Below are 27703 nucleotides of genomic sequence, written 5' to 3'. Positions count from 1 at the left end.
CTGGAATACTCTACCCAAGGGGTAAAACAACAATTCAAGGAGTCTAACGCGATTGTTGATAGAAGATAATGAACAGTGGAAAAACACCCTTGGCAAAATAAATTAAAACCTCCAAGGACTGATCCCAGCTTGTGATTTTGCCTGAGGCCAGTTTTGTTTCAATGCTACCCTACGTATATTAGCAACTGGGTTCCTGTTTTATCCCTAACTATGGGAACAATTGGTAATGGTAAAGCAAATAGTAACTAACAGTTCGGTTAACCTGTGAATGTTTTCCTGGGGTGATTTCTATTATTTTTCTAGGCAATGTAAGACAGTGAGGTGAAAAGTCAAACCTGAAAGCAGAAGAGTGGCTTTTATTTTTATGTTCATTTTGACTTCTACCTTATCTCTAGCTTTTTGTTTTGTTTTGTCATTGGGAATTTAAATTAGTCTTCAATTCTGAAATGTAACTTAAGAAAATTAGATTAGATGTTCTCTCAATTCACAACTCCCTTTCCCGAACTTGTCTGACATTCTATACTGACATATGCCAAAGAAAAAGGTAATAGCATGAGATCAAATAGTTCATGACAAACTGAAGAAGTGGTTATGGGGAACAGTATTCTGAAATGTGTACATTTAAGAGCATATGCTTTTTAAAATATATAAATTCATGTTCTTCTCAATCAAAAACATCTCAATTCCACCTCCCCTCAACTTTAACCTAAAAGAGAAGTATAGTCCTGTATTCTTCTAACCCTGTAAAATAAACTACTCTTAAAGTTCATTAGGTTACATAATCACAGAGAATGTTACACTTAATGGATCTAGTCCACCCCTGCAAGTGGGTTTAGAAATATTTCTTCTATTTCTAGGTCTTTTAGAAAATCTGATGAGACTATGAATCCTGCTGCTCAGAAAAGTACATGTACCCAGAGAATACACATGTTGTAGTTGATCTCATGACGTGAGATAGAGGGGTTCTGAAGGATCCATGCCCCATGGTAGCGATAGGACAGGCAATTTTGAATTCAAATATACCATTTGTTATTTCTAGCCACTCATTGTTTGGCACAATTTCAAAAGTCTATTGTTAATGGACTTGCATCTTTGTTTTTCTAATTAATTTCTAACTTTCAGTTAAACAAAATTAAATAAAATACGCTATGCAAATGAAAGTTAATAATTATCCTATTTTATAAGCAATAATAAATGCCCTTTGAAAAGATAATTGAAAATTGATTCAATCATATATCATCAATAAATCAAATAATGAATTATTGCATTAGTGAAGTTATTTATGATATACATATTTCTTTACCATATTAACATACATGTTTCCTCTTACTCTACTCCTTCAAGTTGAAGCAATTAAGATAAAATTCTGCACATAATTAAACCTCTCTTTTTTCTTCTGAAAATGTTGTTACACACAGAATACAAAAGGTAAAGGATAGATATAGACAATTTTTCACAATTTTTTTAATTAAAACTTTTCATTTTCGTGAATTGTAACTTTAAATTTCTCAGCTGTTTATTGACACGGATTCATGACAACTGTTTGTTGTCATAGATTGCAACTTGAAATTGTTGTCAAGCTTTACATCAAATATTTAAAAGTTTCAAATCAACACGAATCTAATAACTTACATTTACAATAAAATCAGCATAGTTTAATGTGTAGATGGAGACACTATATTAAAAGTATTTCATGTCGACTTGGAAAAGTTAAGCCTTCAAACTTATCATGGAACATTATATAATTTATAGATTCCTTGACATAGTACTAAAATTTCTCAATAATTTTTAATAAGATACAAATTATTAGTATGTTTCAATGCATATGTAAATATATTTAATATGTATATCACAATAAAATTTGCTGACAAAAATTCCCTTTCAATATTATTTAAAATGCATAAAACTTATTTTCATGACCTGCAGATTTTTTTTTTTTTTTTTTTTGCGATACACGGGCCTCTCACTGTTGCGGCCTCTCCCGTTGTGGAGCACAGGCTCCAGACACACAGGCTCAATGGCCATGGCTCACGGTCCCAGCCGCTCCGCAGTATGTGGGATCTTCCCGGACCGGGGCACGAACCCATGTCCCCTGCATCAGCAGGCGGACTCTCAACCACTGCACCACAAGGGAAGCCCTTGACCTGCAGATTTATGATTCAAAATTGGGAAGAGTTTGTATATTCCAATTTAGAGATTGCATGAGTCTATAACTAAAAGCATTACAAATAAAAGTTAGGAATATCAATTTTGATAGTATTTTAACATTTCCTTTCCATTTTAAACACAAAAGTAAAATGTAATATTAAGAATGAAGATCTGACAAGCAACAGGGTTACATTTTTAAAAAGGATCTTCTTGCAACACTTTAATTCTTCAGTTTTCCTGATCACACTTACCACACAAGATATATTTTATAACAGATTTGAACAAAATGATCACTTTCATACAAACAGTGTAAAACACACTAAATTTGAAATGTATTAAATAATCTTTGAAAATGATTTTTCATACATTGTTAGGCAATTTTTAGTTATAACACCCAAGGATTTTTTTTATTTTTTATTTTTTTTAGAAATAGCAACTCTTAATATGCTCATCAGTCAAGATTTAAATTAATTACAAAACTTTGGAAAATGCCAAGTTTCCCATATTTATAGATATGTTGGGGAAAATAACTACATTTCAAGTTATGTTATGCAAACTAGTGATAATGAGGACTTATGGTTACTATGGCAAAAATAACTGAATTAGAAGAAAGGGTTCTCTTATTAAAAACACATAAAATGCTAGATATTTTCTAATACCACATAATATAGAAGGAGAAAAAATAAATAAGAACATCCCAGCTGCCAAAAATCATATTAAATGATCACAAACTGAAGCTGAGCAACTCACAAAATATCAAAAGACAATAAGACACTGATTGTGGAGTTGAGGTTTTAATTACATTGTGATGACAGGAGAAAATTCGTAGAATCCTGCCAAAAGGGAAAGCTAAAACTGAGTTTGAAACTGATCTAATTGTATAAAGTAGATCCGCAAATCACTGTCACATCTGTGAAACAGGGATTACAAATGCTCCACCCACAATTCTTGGGAAACTGCAAATAATCTTCTTATTGATCATAGGCTCAGAGGTAGGCTGGGAAGTCTTTTATTCTCCAAAAAGTAAATACAGAGCAGACTTCAGTAAACATATATGCTGGACCCAAAATCTTACTAAATGCTTAGTTTAGTAATTTCAACCAAAGGCATCAATCTTAAAATGACATCAAGACTAGATATCCCATACATGTCTACACAACAGAACACAGATTGATATTCCATCAAAACAAACTGTTTGAAGTTGAGTCAAGAAAAACAAATTAAAAATTAACTAAGGAAAGAAAACTTCAAGAGATGAAGTCAGCTGACATAAAATTTGGATAATTTTCTTACCAAACATAAGAAACAACATAAAGATTTGACAGAGTTTCCAAAATAAGAATGTTTAAAATATACATAACACAAATAAAGTTAGAGAAATCATAAGATAATTGCATAACAGTAGAGAAAAGAATAGGCATGTTGGAATAAAAAAAATAATTAGTTGAATGGGAAATTATGATAGACATATTAGCAGTTAGACTAATTTTATCTTAAAAAAGAATTTGATTTTAGAACATAGATCAAAGAAAGTACACACACTGAAGCAAAAGTGTCACAGTGTAAATTATGAAAGAGAATTTGGTAAAATAGAAAATAAAAACAAAAGATAAATTGAAAATGGGGAAAAAAACCAATATTTAAAATCCAATAGTAAATAATTTCTCATGATTGAAAAGTCATGAGTCATCTCCAAAGGATTAAAATACATAATAATAAGCATGCATAATAATAATAAAGGTGCATAATAATAAAAATGCAGATTACTCCTCCCAAAAATAAAATCTCAAAAGCTACTAGAAAAAAAACAAAATGGATTACTTGTGAAAAGTGACTTTTCATCAGCAACCTTAACTACCATAAGTCAAGAGGAAAATATCTCCAACTAGCATTAGTGAATGAGGGTGATGATATTTTCAGAAATGAAAATTCAAATTAACCACTGGAAGACCCACCATGTTAGTGAAAATAAATTGTAAGGCTGCTCTTATATAAATATTGGGTAAAAAACTACATATTAATGATTAATTTTTGTGGTTTAACACTACAAAAGGAGAACATGAGAGGGTAGAATTTGGTGTTAAATGATTTTAAATATTTTTAAATATTTGAGTTACAAGAGTAAAATGATTGAATTTTTTAATATATGTTTAGAATGGATGTCAAACATTTATAATATTAACTAAACTAAAAATAAAACAATTTCAATCTCAAAACAAGTTGGGGACAAAATCAAAAATGAAAAAATCTAAACCACTTAAATATAATACAAGGAAAGAAGGAAGAAGAAAACAAGAGTTAAAAAAGAAATGCATGACAAAAACATATTAAAAACATAAGGATATATCTGTAATCAAAATATGGAACTTACTATTAAAAGAGAGAGGAACATTCTATCTTAAATTCCTATACATATATTTTAAAGGAAATATGTTGTCATTTGAAAATTTTTTTTTTCTTGTGGTATGTGGGTCTCTCACTGTTGTGGCCTCTCCCATTGTGTAGCACAGGCTCCGGACACACAGGCTCAACTGCCCTGGCTCACGGGCCCAGCCACTCCGCAGCATGCGGGATCTTCCCGGACCGGGGCACGAACCTGTGTCCCCTGCATTGGCAGGCAGACTCTCAACCACTGCGCCACCAGAGAAGCTCATCATTTGATATTTTTAAGGACATCTCTGAATATATGAGAAAAAAAAGTAAGTGAAAGGTAAAGGAATAAAGCACTTTTGAGAAAAAAATTTTATGGGTGGGAACAGAGCAGAGGGTATTTTTAAAACCTAATAAGAAAGAATTGTAAACTCAGGGTGCATTTTCTTCTGGAGACTTCATGAATCTCTTGAAATTAAACACTTGTGTAATCTTTATGAATATATTTATGAATACATTTATTTGGGGTTTTTTGAGTGTGAGTCCACAGCTTTTGTCAGGTTGTCTCAAGAATTGTGACTTCGACAAAAAACAATGATTGCTATAAATGCAATATTTGAAAAATCAGTGATTAATCTGAGACATATAACATTTCACTAAAAGGAGATGGTGCCAGGTTATGACAAATAGACTTCTGCATACCAGTGCTTCTTAAATGTTAAAGGCTTAAAGATGGCAGAAGAGTAAGACGTGGAGATCACCTTCCTCCCCAAAAGTACGTCAGAAATACATCTACATGTGGAACAACTCCTACAGAACACCTACTGAACACTGGCAGAAGACCTCAGACCTCCCAAAAGGCAAGAAACTCCCCCACGTACCTGGGTAGGGCAAAAGAAAAAAGAAAAAACAGAGACAAAGGAATAGGGATGGGACCTGAACCAGTGGGAGGGAGCTGTGAAGGAGGAAAGATTTCCAAACACTAGGAAGGCCCTTCATGGGCAGAGACTGTGGGTGGAGGAAGGGGGGAGCTTCAGAGCCATGGAGGAGAGCTCAGCAACAGGGGTGCAAAGGGAAAAGCAGAGAGATTCCTGCATAGAGGATTGGTGCTGACCAGCACTCACCAGCTCAAGGGGCTTGTCTGCTCACCCACCGAGGCAGGCGTGGGCTGCGAGCTGAGGCTCCGGCTTCAGTCGGATCCCAGGGCAAGGACTGGGGTTGGCTGCATGAACACAGCCTCAAGGGGGCTAGAGCCCCACAGCTAGCTGGGAAGGAGTCCTAGAAAAGGTCTGGAACTGCCTAAGAAGCAAGAGACTTTCTTTTTTTTTTTTTTTTTTTTTTTTTTTTTGCGGTACGCGGGCCTCTCACTGCTGTGGCCTGTCCCGTTGCGGAGCACAGGCTCCGGACGCGCAGGCTCAGTGGCCATGGCTCACGGGCCCAGCCACTCCGTGGCATGTGAGATCCTCCCGGACGGGGTCACGAACCCGTGTCCCCTGCATCGGCAGGCGGACTCTCAACCACTGCGCCACGAGGGAAGCCCAGCAAGAGACTTTCTTGCCTCTTTGTTTCCTTGTGCACGAGGAGAGGGGAATAAGAGAGCCACATAAAGGAGCTCCAGAGACGGGCGCGAGCAGCAGCTAGCAGCATGGACCACAGAGATGGGCATGAGATGTTAAGGCTGCTGCTGCAGCCACCAAGAAGCCTATGTGCAAGCACACGTCACTCTCCACACCTCCCCTCCCAGGAGCCTGCCAGGGTCCCGTGATCCAGGGACAACTTACCTGGGAGAACACATGGTGCACCTCAGTCTGTTGCAACGTCATGCCTGCCTCTGACGCCGCAGGCTCACCCCACACTCTGTACCTCTCCCTCCCCCTGGCCCGAGTGAGTCAGAGCCCCTGAAGCAGCTGCTCCTGTAACCTCATCCTGTCTGAGCGAAGAACAGATGCCCTCAGGTGACCTATATGCAGAGGCGGGGCCAAATACAAAGCTGAATCCCAGGAGCTGTGCAAACAAAGAAGAGAAAGGGAAATCTCTCCCAGCAGCCTCAGGAGCAGCGGATTAAAGCTCCACAATCAACTTGATGTACCCTGCATCTGTGGAATATCTGAACAGACAATGAATCATCCCAAACTGAGGAGATGGACTTTGGGAGCAACTATATATATATATATTTTTTTTTCCCCTTTTTCTCTTTTTGTGACTGTGTATGCATATGATTCTGTGTGTGATTTTGTTTGTATAGCTTTGCTTTTATCATTTGTCCTAGGTTTCTGTCTGTCCATTTTTTTGTTTGTTTGCTTGTTTTTTTAGTATAGTTTTCAGTGTTTGTGAACATTGGTGGATTTATTTTTTGGTTTGGTTGTTCTTTCTTTCTTTCTAATTACTTAAAAAAATTCTTTAATAATTATTTTTTGTTTGTTATTTTAATAAGTAATTTCTACTTTCTTTCTTTCTTTCTGTCTGTTTTTCTTTCTTTCTTTCTTTCTTCCTTCCTTCCTTCCTTTCTTTCTTTCTTTCTTTCTTTCTTTCTTTCTTTCTTTCTTTCTTTCTTTCTTTCTTTCTTTCTTTCTCCCTTTTATTCTGAGCTGTGTGGATGATAGGCTCTTAGTGCTCCAACCAGGCATCAGGGTAGTGCCTCTAAGTTGGGAGAGCCAAGTTCAGGAAATTGGTCCACCAGAGATGTCCCAGCTCCATGTAATATCAAATGGCAAAAATCTCCCAGAGTTCTCCATCTCAACACCAATACCCAGCTCCACTCAATGACCAGCAAGCTAAAGTGCTGGACAACCTATGCCAAACAAATAGCAAGACAGGAACACAACCCCATCCATTAGCAGAGAGGCTGCCTAAAATCATAATAAGTCCACAGACACCCAAACAAACACCACCAGACTTGGACCTGCCCAACAGAAAAACAAGATCCAGTCTCATCCACCAGAGCACAGGCACTAGTCTCCTCCACCAGAAATCCTAAACAACCCACTGAACCAAACTTAGTCACTGGGGGCAGACAGCAAAAACAATGGGAACTACGAACATGCAGCCTGAGAAAAGGAGACCCCAAACACAGTAAGTTAAGCAAAGTGAGAAGACAAAGAAACACACAGAAGATGAAGAAAGAAGGTAAAAACCCACCAGACGTAACAAATGAAGAGGAAATAGGCAGTCTACCTGAAAAAGAATTCAGAATAATGATAGTAAAGATGATCCAAAATATTGGAAATAGAATGGAGAACATACAAGAAATGTTTAATAATGACCTGGAAGAACTAAAGAGCAAACAAACAGTGATGAACAGCACAATAAATGAAATTAAAAATTCTCTAGAAGGGAAAAACAGAAGAATAACTGAAGCAGAAGAACAGATAAGGGACCTGGAAGATAAAATAATGGAAATAACTACTGCAGAGAAGAATAAAGAAAAAAGAATGAAAATAATTGAGGACAGATTCAGAGACCTCTGGGACAACAGAGATTATAGTTGAAAATTTCCCTAATATGGGAAAGGAAATAGTTAACCAAGTCCAGGTAACATAGAGTACCATAAAGGATAAATCCAAGGAGAAACATGACAAGACACATATTAATCAAACTATCAAAATTAAATACAAAGAAAAAATATTAAAAGCAGCAAGGGAAAAACAACAAATAACGTACAAGGGAATCCCCATAAGGTTAATGGCTGATCTTTCAGCAGAAACTCTGCAAGTCAGAAGGGAGTGGCAGGACATATTTAAAGTGATGAAAGGGAAAAAAAAAAAAAATCTACAGTCAAGGTTACTCTGTCGAGCAAGAATCTTATTTAGATTTGATGGAGAAATTAAAACCTTTACAGACAAGCAAAAGCTAGGAAAAATAAGCACCACCAAACCAGCTATACAACAAATGCTAAAGGAACTTGTCCAGGCAAGAAACACAAGAGAAGGAAAAGACCTACAATAACAAACCCAAAACAATTAAGAAAATGGGAATAGGAACATACATATTGATAATTACCTTAAATGTAAATGGATTAAAGGCTCCCACCAAAAGATGTAGACTACCTGAATGGATACAAAAACAAGACCTGTATATATGCCGTCTGCAAGAGACCCACTTCAGACCTAAGGACACACACAGACTGAACGTGAGGGGAAGGAAAAAGATACTCCATGCAAATGGAAATCAAAAGAAATATGGACTAGCAATTCTCATATCAGATAAAATAGACTTTAAAGCAAAGACTATTACAAGAGACAAAGAAGGGCACTACCTAATGATAAAGGGATCAATCCAAGAAGAAGTTATAACAATTGTAAATATTTATGCACCCAACATAGGAGCACCTCAATACATAAGACAAATACTAACACCAATAAAAAGGGAAATAGATAATAACACAATCATAGTAGGGGACTTTAACAACCCACATCCACCAATGGAAAGATCATCCAAAATGAAAATAAATAAGGAAATACAAGCTTTAAATGATACACTAAACAAGATGGACTTAATAGATATTTATAGGACATTCCATCCAAAAACAACAGAATACACATTCTTCTCAAGGGCTCATGGAACATTCTCCAGGATAGATCATATCTTGGGTCACAAATCAGGCCTTGGTAAATTTAAGAAAATTAAAATCATATCAAGTATCTTTTCTGACCACAAAACTATGAGATCAGATATCAATTACGGGAAAAAATCTGGAAAAAAACCCAAACACATGGAGGCTAAACAATACACTATTTAATAAACAAGAGATCACTGAAGAAATCAAAGAGGAAATCAAAAAATGCCGAGAAACAAATGACAATGAAAATACAATGACCCAAAACCTATGGGATGCAGCAAAAGCAGTTCTAACAGGGAAGTTTATAGCAATACAATCCTAACTTAAGAAACAAAAAACATCTCAAATAACCTAAACTTACACCTAAAGCAATTAGAGAAAGAAGAATAAAAAAATTCAAAAATTAGCAGAAGGAAAGAAATCATAAAGATCAGATCACAAATAAATGAAAAAGAAATTAAAGAAATGATAGCAAAGATAAATATAACTGGTTCTTTGAGAAGATAAATAAAATTTATAAACCATTAGCCAGACTCATCAAGAATAAAAGGGAGAACTCAAATCAATAGAATTAGAAATGAAAAAGGAGAAGTAACAACTGACACTGCAGAAATACAAAGGATCATGAGAGATTACTACAAGCAGCCCTATGCCAACAAAATGGACAACCTGGAAGAAATGGTCAAATTCTTACAAATGCACAACCCTCCAAGACTGAACCAGGAAGAAATAGAAAATATGAACAGACCAATCACAAGCACTGAAATTGAGACTGTGATTAAAAATCTTCCAACAAATGAAAGCCCAGGACCAGATGGCTTCACAGGCGAATTCTATCAAACAATTAGAGAAGAACTAACACCTATCCTTCTCAAACTCTTCCAAACTATAGCAGATCGAGGAACACTCCCAAATGCATTCTAAGAGGCCACCATCACCCTGATTAAAAAAAACAGACAGAGATGTCACAAAGAAAAAAAAAAAAACTACAGGCCAATATCACTGATGAACGTAGATGCAAAAATACTAGCAAACAGAATCCAACAGCAAATTAAAATGATCATACACCATGATCGAGTGGGTTTATCCCAGGAATGCAAGGATTCTTCAATATATGCAAATCAATCTATGTGATACACCATATAAACAAATTGAAGGAGAAAATCCACATGATCATCTCAATAGAAGCAGAGAAAGCTTTCAAAAAAATTCAACACCTATTTATGATTAAAAAACCCTCCAGAAGGTAGGCATAAAGGGAACTTTTACCTCCATATAACAAAGGCCATATAAGACAAACCCACAGCCTAACATCACCCTCAATGTTGAAAAACTGAAACCATTTCCACTAAGATCAGGAACAAGACAATGTTGCCCACTCTCACCACTCTTATTCAATATAGTTTTGGAAGTTTTAGCCACAGCAATCAGAGAAGAAAAGGAAATAAAAGGAATCCAAATCGGAAAAGAAGAAGTAAAGCTGTCACTGTTTGCAGATGACATGATACTATACATAGAGAATCCTAAAGATGCTACCAGAAAACTTCTAGAGCTAATCAATGAATTTGGTAAAGTAGCAGGATACAAAATTAATGCAGAGAAATCTCTTCTTTCCTGTACACTAATGATGAAAAATCTGAAAGTGAAATTAAGAAAACACTCCTGTTTACCACTGCAACACAAAGAATAAAATACCTAGGAATAAACCTACCTAATGAGACAAAAGACCTCTATGCAGATAACTATAAGACACTGATGAAATAAATTAAAGATGATACAAAATGATAGAGAGATAGACCATGTTCTTGGATTGGAAGAATCAACATTGTGAAAATGACTTTTCTACCGAAAGCAATCTACAGCTTCAATGCAATCCCTATCAAACTATCACTGGCAGTTTTCACAGAACTAGAACAAAAATTGCACAATTTGTATGGAAACACAAAAGACCCTGAATAGCCAAAGCAATCTTGAGAAAGAAAAACAGAGCTGGAGGAATCAGGCTACTGGACTTCAGACTATACTACAAAGCTACAATAATCAAGACAGTTGGTACTGGCACAAAAACAGAAATACACATCAGTGGACAGGATAGAAAACCCAGAGATAAACCCATGCACATATGGTCACCTTATCTCAGGTAAAGGAGGCAAGAATACACAATGGAGAAATGAGAGCCTCTTCAATAAGTGGTGCTGGGACAACTGGACAGCTACATGTAAAAGAATGAAATTTGAATACTCCCTAACATCATACACAAGATAAACTCAAAATGGATTAAAGACGTAAATGCAAGGCCAGACACTATCAAACTCTTAAAGGAAAACATAAGCAGAACACCCTACGACATAAATCACAGAAGGATTCTTTTTGACCCACCTCCAACAGAAATGGAAATAAAAACAAAATTAAACAAATGGGACCTAATGAAACTTACAATCTTTGGCACAACAAAGGAAACCATAAACAAGATGAAAAGACAATCCTCAGAATTGGAGAAAATATTTGCAAATGAAGAAACTGACAAAGGATTAACCTCCAAAATTTACAAGCAGCTCATGCAGCTCAATATCAAAAAAACAAAAAACCCAATGCAGAAATGGGCAGAAGACCTAAACAGACATTTCTCCAAAGAAGATATACAGATTGCCAACAAACACATGAAAGAATGCTCAACATCGTTAATCATTAGAGAAATGCAAATCAAAACTACAATGCAATATCTTCTCACACCAGTCAGAATGGCCAGCAAAATGCTGGAGAGGGTGTGGAGAAAAGGAAACCCTCATACACTGTTGGTGGGAATGTAAATTGATACAGCCACTATGGAGAACAGTATGGAGGTTCCTTAAAAAACTAAAAATAGCATTACCATACCACTACTGGGCATTTACCCTGAGAAAACCATAATTCAAAAAGGGTCATGTACCACCATGTTCATTACATCTCTATTTACAATAGCCAGGACATGGAAGCAATCTAAGTGTCCATCAACAGATGAATGGATAAAGAAGATGTGGGACATATATACAATGGAATGTTGCTCAGCCATAAAAAGAAACGAAATTGAGTTATTTGTAGTGAGGTGGATGGACATAGTGTCTGTAATACAGAGTGAAGTAAGTCCGAAAGAGACAAACACATTCCATATGCTAATGCATGTATGTGGAATCTAAAAAAAAAAGGTCATGAAGAACCTAGGGCCAAACGGGAATAAATAAAGACACAGACTTACTAAAGAATGGACTTGAGGACATGTTGAGGGGAAAGGGTAAGCTGGGACAAAGTGAGAGAGTGGTAGTATATATATGGACATATATACACTACCAAATCTAAAATAGATAGCTAGTGGGAAGCAGTCACATAGCACAGGGAGATTAGCTCCGTGGTTTGTGACCAGCTAGAAGGGTGGGATAGGGAGGGTGGAAAGGAGGGAGGGAGATACAAGAGGGAAGAGATGTGGAGATATATGTATATGTATAACTGATTCACTTTGTTATAAACAGAAACTAACACACCACTGTAAAGCAACTATACTCCAATAAAAATGTTTTAAAAAAGTTAAATGCTTAGAATATTCATGTTTAATGCATTCCCCAGTTATAATTACTTAGGTTGTTTGCAGACCAAACTTTAAGCTTAGTGTTTTAGAGTCTCCGAGGGTTAACTGGTTATCATTTGGTATAATTAAGTGTCCAGAAGATGTCTCACAATAGTTTTACGTAAATTATATGGCAGTCAAAAAAGTATGGACAAAAGCAACTGCCAGAATGAGAGAATTCTGATCTGTTTTTCTTCTGCTGCTGTTGTTAAATGAGCTACCAAGAGCAGATAAGAAGGAGTATCTATACACCTTGATGTTCACTTTGTGTTTATTTATCTAGTTAATAAAACTTTATTGAGACACTTCTAAAACGCTATTGAGACACTCTGAGATGCCAAGAATAGATATCAGTGAACAAAATCATGAAGCTATCCTGCTTCCATTTGAATATAGTAAGAAAGACAGATATTCCAATTGTAAGTAGAAGTTTGATAACTTCATAGTTGTTTAATCATCTAATGCATAGTTATTGCATGGTTAAGGTTATAATTCCTTGGAGTTGTAAGTTTCAAAGTTATTTCTCCCTGTGCTAATGTCTCAACTTATAAGGATAATTTTGTCTCTCCTCATAATCCTGGAAGACATTCATGGACAAATCCTGGGTTTTGTTGTTTGTGTCCCTCAGACCAGGATGCAGAATTGAACAGGATTCACTTGGGAGAAAGTGGGATGAGAAATTTCCTTTGACTAAGAGAATAACAATAATAGATGTTACTGACACTTGTTGATCACTTAGTGATGTCAGGCACAGAGCTAAATGCCACACGTACATCATGAGAGAGACACAGGTAAATAAACACCCAGTGTAACATAGAAAAGAAGAGGACACCTGGGATCTGAACTTTGGAAATTAACACCAGGGCCTCTGTTCCTCAGAACTCTGCCAGACTGAGAGAGGCAAATTAACCAGTGAACAACTGCCTTATAAGCAGGAAGGGTTTTTTGTTTGTTTGTTTTTTAATTTACAATTTGCTGGCCCATAGATATTTTAGTAAGATTAAAATGAATGTAAAACACTAGAAAAATAAAACTAAAAATATACAAAATAGAAGCCCAATTTCTTTATATTTATGAAAAATACTTTTGCTCTATCAGAAGGCTGTACAAGTGAATCACAATTTATCTACATTTTTCAAATAATATAGCATTTAAATATATCTCATCAAGGACCTGCAACAAATAATTTGCAAATCAATACCAGTCCAGAGCTGTACCTTTGAGTAATACTGCAATAAATCCATCTCATGGTGATTTAGATTTTTTTACTATATATATTTTATTTCCCCATTGGAGATAAGCTGAGAGTTGGGAATCAAGAAAACACATGTAAAATGGTATAAGCCTTATCTGTATGTGGATATTTTACTAATTACAAGGAGTTGATATTTTCTGCAATGATTTCCTTTTGATCACATTTAACTTTAAATAATAATTTGGAAAAAGTCAATCAATACTAAGCTAAGAAGAAAAAAGGAAAGGGTTATTTTTAGTGCTGCTTTATACTGGCTCCTATCTATATCTACACTTGAGACAAAGTTATAAGGGCTGAGAAACTTACTCTTCTAACCAGACAGTGTGGTGGGAGAGGCAAATCCAAATGAATATTCCAAGTGAAAAGTCAGGTTCAGAGAAACTAGCACTATGAATTTTTTACCATATTATATTTACTCTCTGGAAAAAAAAGTATGTTTGCTTTTAACAAGTATAGACAATCTCTTGCAATATATTTATAATACATCATATCTTTGTAAACCAAGGGCTCTAAAATGTCATCTTTAGTAACCTTCTGGATGATCTTCCTCACCAATGGTGGGACCTGTAGTGACATGAAAACATATTATTGTTGCTTTCTGGCATCAAATATCATTTACCAAACAGTCTGTTTTGTGCCTATATTGGTATTAGAATTTTTTAATTTTTACTTTAATCTTGGGAAAAGCATGCCCTAATATGGTTATAATTACAAAATATAAGTAGTTATATATTAATGCTATTGCAGTTTTACAAGAAGCAGGCATTTTTTTTCTGGATTGATAACTTATATAAGATTAGTAGCAGAGAAAATTTAGCAGTTGTCCTTGAAAATATAATTCAGATTTTATTAATCCATAATTTGCAGACAGAAATACACTGAAGATGATATAGTTTCCTTCAAAACTAATGAAATGATGAGTAATTTTGATTAAAAAATAAGTTAATTCATACAAAGCAAGCTTTAGAAGGGAACTTTCTAAATGAAACCCAAGAAATAAGTATATTAAATTACTAGTAGCAGAAAAAGAAGTATGAAATAAAACTCCTTTCAACATTTTTTTTCAAAATTTTTATGTTAATAATAGTTTTAGGCAATGTATTTTATATTTATCTAAGTATAATTTCATCCCAAGTGATATACAGCAAATATTTAGGATATATCTAATACCGTTTTAAGGAAATGAATGGTAATAGTAATAACATGAAACAACTGGGTAACATAAAAAGATTGTGATAATTTTTTTTTTTACTGCATAGATTTTATTTTTTTAAACAGTTGTAAATTCACATAAAATTTGAGTTAAATGTAAAGGTTTTTCCATATACCCCCCTCGAGTCCTCAGCCTCCTCACCACCCAGTTACCCCTATTATTAGCATATTGTATTTATGGTAGTACAGTTGTTATAATCAATGAACCAGTATTGATATTTTACTATTAACTAAATGTCCTGGTTTACAGTGGTGTTCATTCCTTGTCTTGTACAGTTCTATGGGATGTCTTGTATCCATCATTATGATATCATACAGAACTGTTTCAGTGCACATAAAACTCTCTCATGCTCCACATCACCTAATTTTCTCCAGTCTGGCAATCACCCATCTTTCTACCATCTCCATAGTTTTGCCTTTTCCAGAATTGCATTTAGCTGGAATGATCAACACTGCCTTAACATTCTCCTCAGCTTAATTAAACTGTAGACAGGTTTCTTTCTGACTATAAACCCCCAACATTCGTTTTCTTAGAGCATTTACTTTAGAAAACTTTAATTGTAAACTCTTTCTCTGCCCCTTTGAAATGTATGGACGTTTTCTCCCAGCCTCTAGCCAGTTTTACAATCCCGGGAAATGATTTTATTAATGATCAGGGAACCATTTCTTTGAAATGTAAACATGGAAGGAGATAGCAACCCTATCTTCCAGTCTCTGTTCCATGGTTGAGGCATAACTTACATAGGCACCAATTAGGAAACACAGATGGCCTAATTAAAGAGAAAAACTTTTGTTCAGGAATAACATTTACTCAGGAGTAACTCAATGTGTTGGACACACTCATTGATCAACCTTCCCTCTAATTTCCTCCAGTAATTTTCCACTAGACAGCCCCTGTGCTTAAAAATCCTCCTGAATTTTGTTTCAGTGGGGTTGAGTTCAGTCTCTCTCCTCCACCGCAATAATCTCAATAAGTCTTTCCTGTCTGTTTAACTTTGTACAGTGCAAATTTTACATTGACAGAAACATACAGTATGCAGACTCTCAGACTTTTCGCTTTAACATAGTAATACTCATTGAAGGCTCTTCCCTGTCTTTCCGTGACTTGATTTCCTTTGATTATATTTTTTCTATGAATGTATCATTTTTTAAAATCTATTCACTTATTCAAGGACATTTTGGTTGCCTCCAATTTTTGTCAATTAAGAATAAAGCTGCAATAAACATTCATGTGGAGGCTGTAGCTGGGTATTTCCCTTTCCCAGGTTGATTAGGCTCTTGTGAAACCTAAGCCAATTAAGCTCTGTCAAAATAGTTTTCCTTGAGGGAAGAGCTTTGTTAAGGAGAAGGAAACACTATGGGCTTATTTTAAAATGGTTACTTCTCCACTTTACCTGCAGGAAATACTGGGAATTTTTCTACTTTCTTTACCCTGAGAATTTAATGGGGTTTGTGGTAGTAAAACCCACAAAAGTGTGAGTTTTTAGCTTTCAAGCTAGGCCATGGTTTATAGCATTTACTCAATTACCGTTTCAGTGTTCCTCGCAATTTCTGGCTCCAGAAACAGATTCTGGTCCTGGTGAGCTGTGATTCTTCATATACAGTAGTCTTCCTTATCTGTAGGGGATACATTCCAAGAGCTCTGGTGGATGCCTGAAACCACAGAAAATACCAAACCCCATATACACTATGTTTTTTTTTTTTTCTTATACATACATACCTATGATAAAGTTTAATTTATAAGTTAGGCACAGTAAGAGAATATCCAAATCTCTAGCATTGTTACCCTTGTGCTTTGGGGCCGTTAATAAGTAAAGAAGAGTTACTTGAACACAAGCACTGCAATACCACAACAGTCAATCTGATAACCAAGACAGCTGCTAAGTGATTAAGGTGGGGGTGGTGCGTACAGCACCGATACAGTGCACAAAGGACAGGATAAAGCAAGACAGCTTGAGATTTCATTATGTACTCAGAGTGGCACATGATTTAAAACTTATGAATTGTTTATTTCTGGAGTTTTTCATTTAATATTTTTGGACCAAGTTTGACCACAGCTAACTAAAACCACAGAAAGTGAAACTGTAGATGAGGGACTACTGCATTTGCCTATCTGTCCAGTTTTCAGGGCAGCAGCTTGCACTGTGACTTCAGTTCTCTGATGTATCTAAGAATTAATTTCCAGTTTGTTCAGTGTTTTTCTCGTTGTGAGGAAGGAAGGGATTATTCCAAATTTGTTACATGTCTGACCAGAAGCTAGAAGTCCTGATGACATTTTTAAAATAACAACAACGAAAAAAAACAACTGTAAAAATTACTTAAATTAAACTCTTCTTGTATCTCATATACATATTAACAAGTACAGGAAATCAGTTCATAATACAAAATGCTATTCTGAATGATTAGCTAGGTTTTTCCTAAGAATATATTAATCAACTACAAGGACCATTTCTAAATAGAAAATATGCTTCCATGGAAATCAGAACACCTTGCTGAAACTTATCAATCTACCAAGGAACTAGTTATGTGACTGTTAGCTCTCTGAGCATGGATTTTTTTTTCCCTATAAAATCAAGGGGAATAGTTTAGACTGCATGTTCTCTAAATCTATGGTAAATGCTAATGGTCTTTAGCAAGTGATAGTCTCATATGCTGTCATTTAAGAAGACAGCCTATCTATGAATTTGTACTACTTCACTACAAAATACTGTTTTAAGAATGACTACAAACAGTTAAAATGATTTCCTTTATTTCCTTGATTTTCAGGTCCACTTTTATTTTCTTCATTCTCCTTTGAGATAGTTCAGTCAGCACTTTCACTATTTACAGACCAAGCTAAATATAGATGGATAAAAAAGGTTAACACAGAAAAGCAAAACATTTAGAAGAAAAATAGATCAGACATTTAAACTCATAGCTAAGGAAACTACATGAAGCCCTTGGGTTATATACAAAGGAAATAAAAAGAAAAAATAAGAGCACAGTGAATCTCATAACTGCAATACTTTTAGACACCAAATATTTCCTCTAGGGAATAATGACCCTAAATATATTTATAATCTTTATAGTCCTTGATCTAACCTACAATATGATTCATAGACACTTAAACCACTTTTTTTTTTTTTTTTTGGAGCGTCTACTTGCCTCAGGAATTCAGTGGCAGAGGATAGTGGTACTGATTACACTCTTTTAGAAATAGGTCTACTCTCAAATATCTTATCTCAGTCTGTTTATTTTTCTTTTTTCTTTTTTTATTTGTTTTAGGTTTGGTCTGTTTGGAGGGAGCACTGCTATTTAGACCATTTTAGAAATTGCTAAAAACTTTAGTGATAATAGAACTAAAATTGAGCACTGTAGAAAGGCAACTTTCAGACTCCTTTTGCACATCAAAATTACAAACTGCATAGTAGATTTCAGTTGCATACACAAATCACGCAATATAAAATTCAAATTCACACTCATAATAAACACATATTGGAAAAAACATATTTTTTTCAGACTATACAATCAACTAACAGTCTTTGTGCTCTATTATTTGTGCACTTTAGGCAGTTTTCAAATACCAAACATGGTATATTAGAAATTATTTTTATTCTCTCTGACAAGTTTAAGGAGTTAGAAAAATTCAGCACCTTAAAGGACCAACCATTTTCTCCTCTTTAATCTGTTTTCTCTTGATTTAAATATCACTTATATTGTGAAGAGTCATTAACTGCCACTTCTCATATTTTAAAACAAAAAACAGTAATGATTTAAGGAAAAGAGCAGCAAATTTGAATTTTAAATTGAGATTGAATGTTAAATAGTGGGAGTATAGGACATTTCAAATCTAGCTAAAAATAAACCTTCACTAAGACTTTATTTGGTAGTAAGGGAAATTGTTAGCTTAGACTGTACACACATGGCATCAAAATCTTGATTTTACGCTGTTAGTTGAGTTCTTTGGATTTATATATCCTTCCTTAACAATGCTTGAAGGGATTTGTTAGCTTGCTACTTTGGGACTGTCTTGTAAAACAAAATAAAATAAGCAAAGAAACATTCCAACAAATGTTATATTCTTAACCAGAAGTTTGGAATTAATGATATAAAATGTGCTAGATAGTTTTTCTAAATAGCAACATTTAGATATACTAAACAGAATAATTACCTATATAAAAATTTATTTTTTTTTTAAAAAAGCATGGTCCTCACATTTACTTTTAGCATCTATTTAGGGCACATTAGTCAGCTTTTGCTCAAGTAATAAAAAAATCAACAAATCTCAGAGGTTTAAAACACTGAACATTTATTCCTTGGGTTCATTACATCAGTTTGTCTGTAGCTCTACTGTGCTTGCCTGGGATTTCATGGCCACATTTGGTTGAACCTGACTCAGTTCTACATGTCTTCTCATCCTATTATCACAGCAGAAGCCTAACATTCAAGTATGGATTCAGGAAGAAGTGAGTAATCAAACCATGTAATGATATTTAAAATTATAGTTTAAACACGTCATATGTCACATCCATTTGCATGCCATTGGCTAAAGCCAACTATGTGGCTAGCCCAGAATCAGTGACTTGGTAAAATATATTCTTCCTGCAGAGACTCATGACAGCAGTGGGTAGGGAACTTAAAAGTATGAACAAAATGCAAGCAAGTACAAACAAGAATTGGTACATCATATTTTGGTGTAAGACAGTTCTTACATGTATGTATATAATATTGGTGTTATATTATGCAATTATTTTCTCTTACAGGTGATTCTATTTTATGTAAAAATGTGTTTTTTTCTACTGATTTTGTCTTTTTTTTTTTTTTTTTTTTTTTTTTTTTTGCGGTACGCGGGCCTCTCAGTGTTGTGTCTTCTCCCATTACGGAGCACAGGCTCCGGATGCGCAGGCTCAGCGGCCATGGCTCACAGGCCCGGCTGCTCCGCAGCATGTGGAATATTCCCGGACCGGGGCACGAACCCGTGTCCCCTGCATCAGCAGGCAGACTCTCAACCACTGCACCACAAGGGAAGCCCCGATTTTGTCTATTTTTAAAAATCCAAATAAGCAATCTAATAATGGTCTAATAATTACCACGGTCTGTCAGCCGTGGTTCTAAGATTTCTTTGATTAACATGAAACTCCCTTTACTCCTGTCCCTAAGTATTCAGATAGCCATATGTGCATATGTGCATACACAGGTGCACACACACATAAAACACACACAATTCTGAAATATAAGATAATTTGATCTCTTAAAAAATTCTCTGAGTTGTCCAAAGCATTGACAAAAGCTGAATAATCTACCTTTCTTTTTGGCAAGTTAAAAAGTTGTTTTCCAATAAGAATATAACAAGAAAAAATTCCTCCATTGTACAGAAGTAATTAACTTTATTACACTACATGTGGAATAATATTAAATACTTTCTTTGATTGTAATTTCCTGTTTACTTATTTTATAACCATCTTGATTTGAACCAAACCAAATTTGAACCAAAAAAAAGTAATTAATTGTATCTAGAGCTTTGCAGAACCAGAGAGCTAAGTTGTTTGTTAGTTAAATAAGATCCAGGGGAGATTAGTGGGCTGATAAAAGCATCCACTGGAGGGGTCCATGACCCTTAGGTAGGATGAATTGTTAAAAGACAGAACATTGTGTGTGGTAAGGTAGAATGGGGACTTAACCTATTGTAACATGCACACTCAGGTTAATGTAACCTCATTAAGTCACATTAAGTGTGTATCCTAAGTATGTCATAGGCTGCTGTGTTTCACTTATACCATATATTCAAGGTAAAGGCCAATATGCAGGTGTTAAAAATCTTACAAAATTCTTATTTTTGCACAGGGATTGCTTATAAAATGTCTAGAGAAGACATAACAAAAATTACTAAGATATCATATTTGTTACTTTTCTGGGGACAGGCATCAACCTTATCCTATGTAAAATGCATTCAGGCACATGTATTACATTCGAATTAGACAATTTTGTCTGAAAAATTAAAGCTACTTTGATCATTACCATTCCATGCACATAGTTCTTAACATTTGGTCTTTTCTGAATCTTTAGCTTATTTGCTTTGCTCACTTTGTAGGAGTGTCTAGTATATCTAACTATCTATTTGTGTAATGCAAAGTATATATTCACATATATATATATATATAATGGTATATGTATACATATAATGGTATATGTAAACCTTTCTTGATTTCCGTTAATAACATGATATTATACCAGGATCCTAATTTACATCGTGTTGCATATTGATATAGTTAAGAGATTTATCAGTACCATGGTCTGAATGTTTTGTTTTCCCAAAAAATCTATATGTGAAAACTAATTCCCACTGTGATGGTATTAGGAGGTGGGCCTTTGGGAGGTGCTTAAGTCATGAGGGAGAAAACTTCCTGAGTAAGATTAGTGCTTTTATATAAAAGACCTTACCGAGCCCCCTACACCTTTCCACCATGTGAGGAAACAGTGAGAAAGAACTGGCTATGAACCAAGACAAGAGCCCTCAGCTGACAATGCTGGCACCCTGATCTTGGACTTCCCGACTTCCAGAACACAACAATTTCTGTTGTTTATAAGCTATCCAACCTCTGGTATTTTGTTATAGCAGCCCTAACAGACTAAGACAAGCAGTTAAATAATCTTAGGGATAGTGAAATAATTGTTGAAAGGCAGAAAGTTATTGAATTTCAAAGATGAACTGCATTTAATTTCATGAGATAAATAGAATCTATCTTAATACATAGATTTATGCCTATGGACCCTTACACATTCTATAACAGCAGTCCTGGAAGATGCTTGGCAATTTTCCAGTTAATGATTCTTTATTCATTGCTTAACAAAAGGAATTATTAAACCATTATTAGATGACACAACACAGATACAAGGTTTGAATCTTTTCCTTACCATGAGAAGATTTAAATTTTCCAGAGAGAGAGAGAGAGAGAGAGAGAGAGAGGAGAAAGAGACAGAGACAGAAAAACTAAGAGCATAAAGTGTTCCTATCTTGTTATATCTTTTTTTTGTTTGGAATTACAGCTTCACTGAGGTAAAATTGACAACAGTAATGTCATATATAAAGTGTACAACTTGATACATTTTTATATATGTATACATTCATGAAACATTTACCACAGTCAAGAAAACAAATATAACCATTATCTCCAAAAGTTTCCTTGTGTGTCTTTATAATCTCTTTCCCCATCCCTCCCTGATGCCTAAACACTGTCCACAAACAAACCATTGATATGATTTGTATCACTATAGGTTAGTTTGCATTTTCTAGAAATTTATATGAATGGAATAATCTATTCTCTGGCTTCTTCTACCTAGCATTTTTATTTAGAAATTCACCCATATAGTTAGAATGTCTGTATTCATTCCTTTTCATTGCTGTTATATTTCACTCTATGGTTATACAAACATCTATTCCCTAGTTCACAGATATTTGTATTGATTTTAGTTATTGGCTATCACAAAAAAGCTGCTGTAAACAGTCATGTAAGAGTCTTTGCACAAATGTTTTTATTTCCATTGGGTTAAAAACTAGTACTGTAGTGACTTCATCATATAGTAAGTATATTTTTAACTTTTTAAACAACAGTCAACTATTTTCCAAAGAAATTATATCATTTTGCATTCCACCAGTAGTGTTGCTTCATATGCTTGCCAACACTTGCTATGGTCAGTCTTTTAATTTTAGTCATTCTAATGTGTTTAGTGGTATCTCATTTTGGTTTTAACTTACACTTTCCAAATATTTAGTAAAGCTGAGCATCTATTTTTTTTGAGCATTTTCCTTGTGATTATTTGTCATCCATATAGCTCCTTTTGTGAATTGTCTATTCAACTATTGTGCCCATTTAAGAAAATAATTATTTTTTTAATTGAGTTTTGAAGGTTCTTTATGGATGGAAGCCCTGCCCACTCTGTGGTCTGGTTCTTCCTTTCTTTAACAGTGTAGAAAGAGCAAAAGTCCTTCATTTTGATAAAGTTTTATTTATCAGTTTTTCCTTTAATGGATTGTACTTCAGGTGTGCCTAGTTATTTTCTTAACTAAGAAATCTTTCTCAAACTTAAGGTCATTAAGATTTTCTAATGTATCTTCCAAAATTTACAGTTTCAGTTATTATATTTAGAAATATGATAAATACCAAACCACTTCTTATATCAGGTGGAATGTGAGGGAAAAGATTATTATTTTTCATATTGCTATCCAGTAGCTCTAGAACCAGTGAATTACCTTGGCAACTTTTTCAAACTAAACTGAACGTGTGGGTTTACAACTGGATTTACTATTCTCTTCCTTTCCTAAAATTAGTAATTTCTATCTTTTTTCCTAATCATTCTGGTTGGAATTTTACTCCTTTGATTAATCACAAATAATCAAATTTTGATTATATTAATTTTTTATATTCTGTTTCTCTGTTTTCTATTTAATGCTTTCTGTTCTTATTATTTCATAAATACTACTTACTTTGGGTTATTCTTTTCTGAGTTTCATAACATGCAATCTAATTAAGAACTTTCTAATCTTTAATATGTGTTTAGTGATATAAGTACCTCAACAAACACTGCTTAGCTATACTCCACAATTCTATGTTCTATTATATTTGAATTCAAAATAAAATAATTGCTCTAAATAATTTCTGATTCCCATTTTTTATTTGACTCATGAGTTATTTAGATTTATTATATTTATTTTCCATAAAATGAGGATTTTCCAGACATCTTTCTATTACTTATTTCTAATATGGGTCCATAATGATCAGAAGCATATTGTAACACTTGACTTTTTAAAAATTTGTCAAAGCTTGTTGCATGGCTCATATTATGCTATGTTGTTAAATTTCTGATGTTCACCCTAAAATACATGTGCATTCTCCTGTATTGGATGGAATCTCACACAAGTGTTAGTTAGGTCAAGTTGATGAACAGTCATTTTCTATATTCTTTAAAGTTTCTCTGAAATTTGTTCTATCATTTATAGAGAGGAGATGCTGAATCTGACTATACTTGAGGTTTATCTGCTTTTCTTTGAAGTTCTATCAATTTTTTGCTTTGTATGTTATGTACTCTTGAGTAATTGACAACAGTATCCTTATGAAATTACTTTTTAATTCCTTGTCTGATTTAAATATTGTGTCTCCAGATTTCTTTTGTTTGATGTATGTTACATTTTTGCTCAGCATTTTTTTGAAAATATATTTTTCTTTATATTTAAAGAGGATTTCTTTAGATAACATAATGAGCATTTTTTCCCAGTGTGATAATCCCTGCCTTTTAATTAGAGTATTTACATCATTTCTCTTTCATTTGATTATTAATATTATTTGGTTTTTCAGCCTTTCTTAGATTGTTTGCTATGATATGATTATGTCCTTTTTCAGGTTATTAGATTAACACTTTGTTCTGTTTTTCTATTTTTCATGGGTTTGAGAAACTTGGTTATGATGTAGCTGGAAGTTTTCTTCATGTTCTTTTTATACTGTATAGGCTTAATTGAGCTTGTTGGATCAGTTTATAGTTTTCATCAAACTTGAAATGTTTTCAGGCATTATTTCTTTACATAATTTTTCTTCTTTGTCTCCTCTCCTTTAGGGACTCAATTAAGTATAGATTAGACTGCTTGAAATTTTCCCACAGCTGTTTGATGCTTTGCTTTTTATCTCTTAGGTTTGCTTATTATTTATTTATTAAGGAGTCTTTATGTTGGAAATTTTTTATTGTGTTGATTTCAACTTCAACTAACACTTTACTCTTCATTGTATAATCTGCTGTAAACCCCACCCAGTTCATCATTTTTCATTGTCCAATGTATCCTTTCTTGATCTATCTTGTGTTGCACTGCAATAATTTTTATGTACTGGCCTGTTGAAAATAAAGAAGGCTCACAAATAGATGTCACAAACAAGAACATAAAAAATATCATTGGTATTACTACAGTATGTTATGGTTTCTAACAATTTGAAGATGATCACAAATGAAGAAACCATTCATAGAGCAGCTTCTTGCTTGATGTGGGAGACATTTTTTTCCCCTGTCTTCTTTTATGAGAAAATGATAGAAGAAAGGAGAAAATGTATCTCTAGTAATGTTCAGAATGTTTAAAGATTTCAAGAAAAGATCCCTCATGTCCACCTTAAAAATTATGCAATATATATGATTATTCTTAATATTATAAATTAAAGTATTTCATACCAATTTTTTTCTTGGAATGTTGTATCTTTTGCTCACTGCTTTCTAAAACATGAACTTTTAATTATCTTAAGATCTGACAAGATTAAAGACTTCTCATTTATCTATGGCCATATGAATAATTTAAATAATAAATTCAATAATTTAAACTGACTGCAGTTGGGGTTTGTATTCCACATCACTCGGAAAAAAAAAATTACTTGGGAAATGAAACACCACATGCTTTGAGAAACCCTCCAGTTCAAAATATCGAAAATTATAGAACAATTATACTTTCTAGAAAAACTTTCTTATGCAAATTAATGATAAACATGCAGGGAATCTCATACAGATAAAAAACTTGAAAAATTACATTTTTTAAAGGAGTGTATTGGCTCTGAATGTGACTTTTGCTTTACACTACTAAATCTGGTAGTTTAGAGCTTCTGCTTTTGCAATCCACACATGGCAGGAAGGTGACAAATGCTTGTTCCCTTGTAGAGTGGGAAGTGGAATCAGAGACACTACAAATAAAACAGACACGTCTAAATGATGAAGACATCAAACCTTGAAGTTATAGTTGGTGGGAATAAAGAGAAAATAAAAAGATTTCTGAGAATTCCTAACTAAAAGGTTGTCCTCTAGTGAGGAAAATACCAGAATTCAAACTTCCTGCTTGCAAATAAATCTAAATATGCCAAGCTTGGTATTGTATTTAAATAAACCTGCGTTAGTGCACATAGTGACCTGTTGCAGGATTTTGAAATGCTTCTAGAGGAATACACCTTATACACAAGCAACAAATATTTTTTACTAATCGAGAAAAAATTAAGTGCACAATAAAAGAAAAAATGAGAGGTAATCCAGTCAAACACAAAAGTATCATCCAAAAATATAAAATTGAGGAATCTAATTAAAACTGGAGGTATTGAAATAATCTGATTCAACGTATAGCTATTCATGCTTAATGTAATTAAAGACATATAGGATGGTGTCAAAATATTCTAGAGTCAATAGCTTTTCAGAGATGATAAATGAAGTTTTAAGAGCAGCCAAATTGAAAATTAAAAAAAAAATACATAACTGCTATTGAGAAATTAATTAATGGTTTAGTTAATATTAAAGAGAAAGTAGAAGTGGTGAAGTAGAAGATTATCCTGAAAAGATATAAATGAAGAATGAAAATAGAAAGGAAATTATGAAAGGAAAATTTAGCAGATATTGAAAAGAACCAAACCTAAGTAGTTCTGGAAAAGGGTGTTTTGACTGGAAATTGTAATGCTAAAGACCAAAATAACTGTTGGTGAGTATGTTTTACATATGAACATGAGTTACGAATTCTGAGAGTATTTAAGATGCATTATAGAGTTGAACAAATAAGCAAATGAACTGCAGGTAATGATGGCCAAGTTTTTCACTCTCAGAGAAAGAAATTACAAATAGCAATGGGGAGGAGAAAGCTAGAATTAAACTTGTGGTAGTGAATTAGAGCTGGAGACACACACATACACTTGCCAATATATACATGTTCACATATATAACTATGTCAATCAATCAATCAATCATCTGTCATCTGTCTATCATTTATCTTTCTATCATTTATCTACCTACCCTGACTATCTTTGAGTTCACACCAGAACCTCTAATTCCAATTCAACATCCAAGGAGTTTTATCCTTTGTATGTATTATGCTGTTTGTTTTTCCCAGTCTTCTCTTTTTCTATATTTGTAAAGCCTTTCTTTGACAATGAGAAATTTAATTTCCATCAACCCCAATATATTTATTTATTGCTAAATAACCTTATATATCCCAACCTAGCTAGTCACCTCCTTGATTTCTGGCTCCACCATTGATTCCTGATGCTAATGTGGTCTTTTTTTATGGCCCCACCATTTCTTTGGTCTCTAGCTATGCTGCCACCTCCAAGGGAAGAGAAGAAAAGAAGTATTAGGACAAAGGAAAGAAATGATTGGAGAAACAGGAGAGCATATCCAGGTTTTATATACCTATAATTTTTTTTTTAAATTATCTTATTTTTCTAAGTTTCACAATCTATTCTTGTTCTATATTAATATGGCTCACAGAAAGTAAAACTTCATTATAATAAGAGGGTTTACCTCATTCTCCATAAAGAGTAGAACGTAGAATGTCCCAATTATATAGTCTGGAAAATGCAGACAATATCCTCTATCTTTAATCTGTGCTGATTATAATGAAATGACCCTTGCATAGCATACCTGGTCTTTCTAAGACAAAGGACTTGGCTTTTCTTGTTTCAAATTTGAAACACAGGAGTCATAGCCAAGACTGGGAGCCTATGTTTCAACTGTTTTCAAGTGTTTCAGCCCCATGGATGTGCCATGCAGTCAATTAAGTTCTGTTGAAGGAACCTGC

The sequence above is a fragment of the Tursiops truncatus genome, chromosome 18, assembly GCF_011762595.2.
Source record: "Tursiops truncatus isolate mTurTru1 chromosome 18, mTurTru1.mat.Y, whole genome shotgun sequence".
NCBI classification, from domain to species: Eukaryota; Metazoa; Chordata; class Mammalia; order Artiodactyla; family Delphinidae; genus Tursiops; species Tursiops truncatus.
This window is presented reverse-complemented; position numbering follows the sequence as displayed.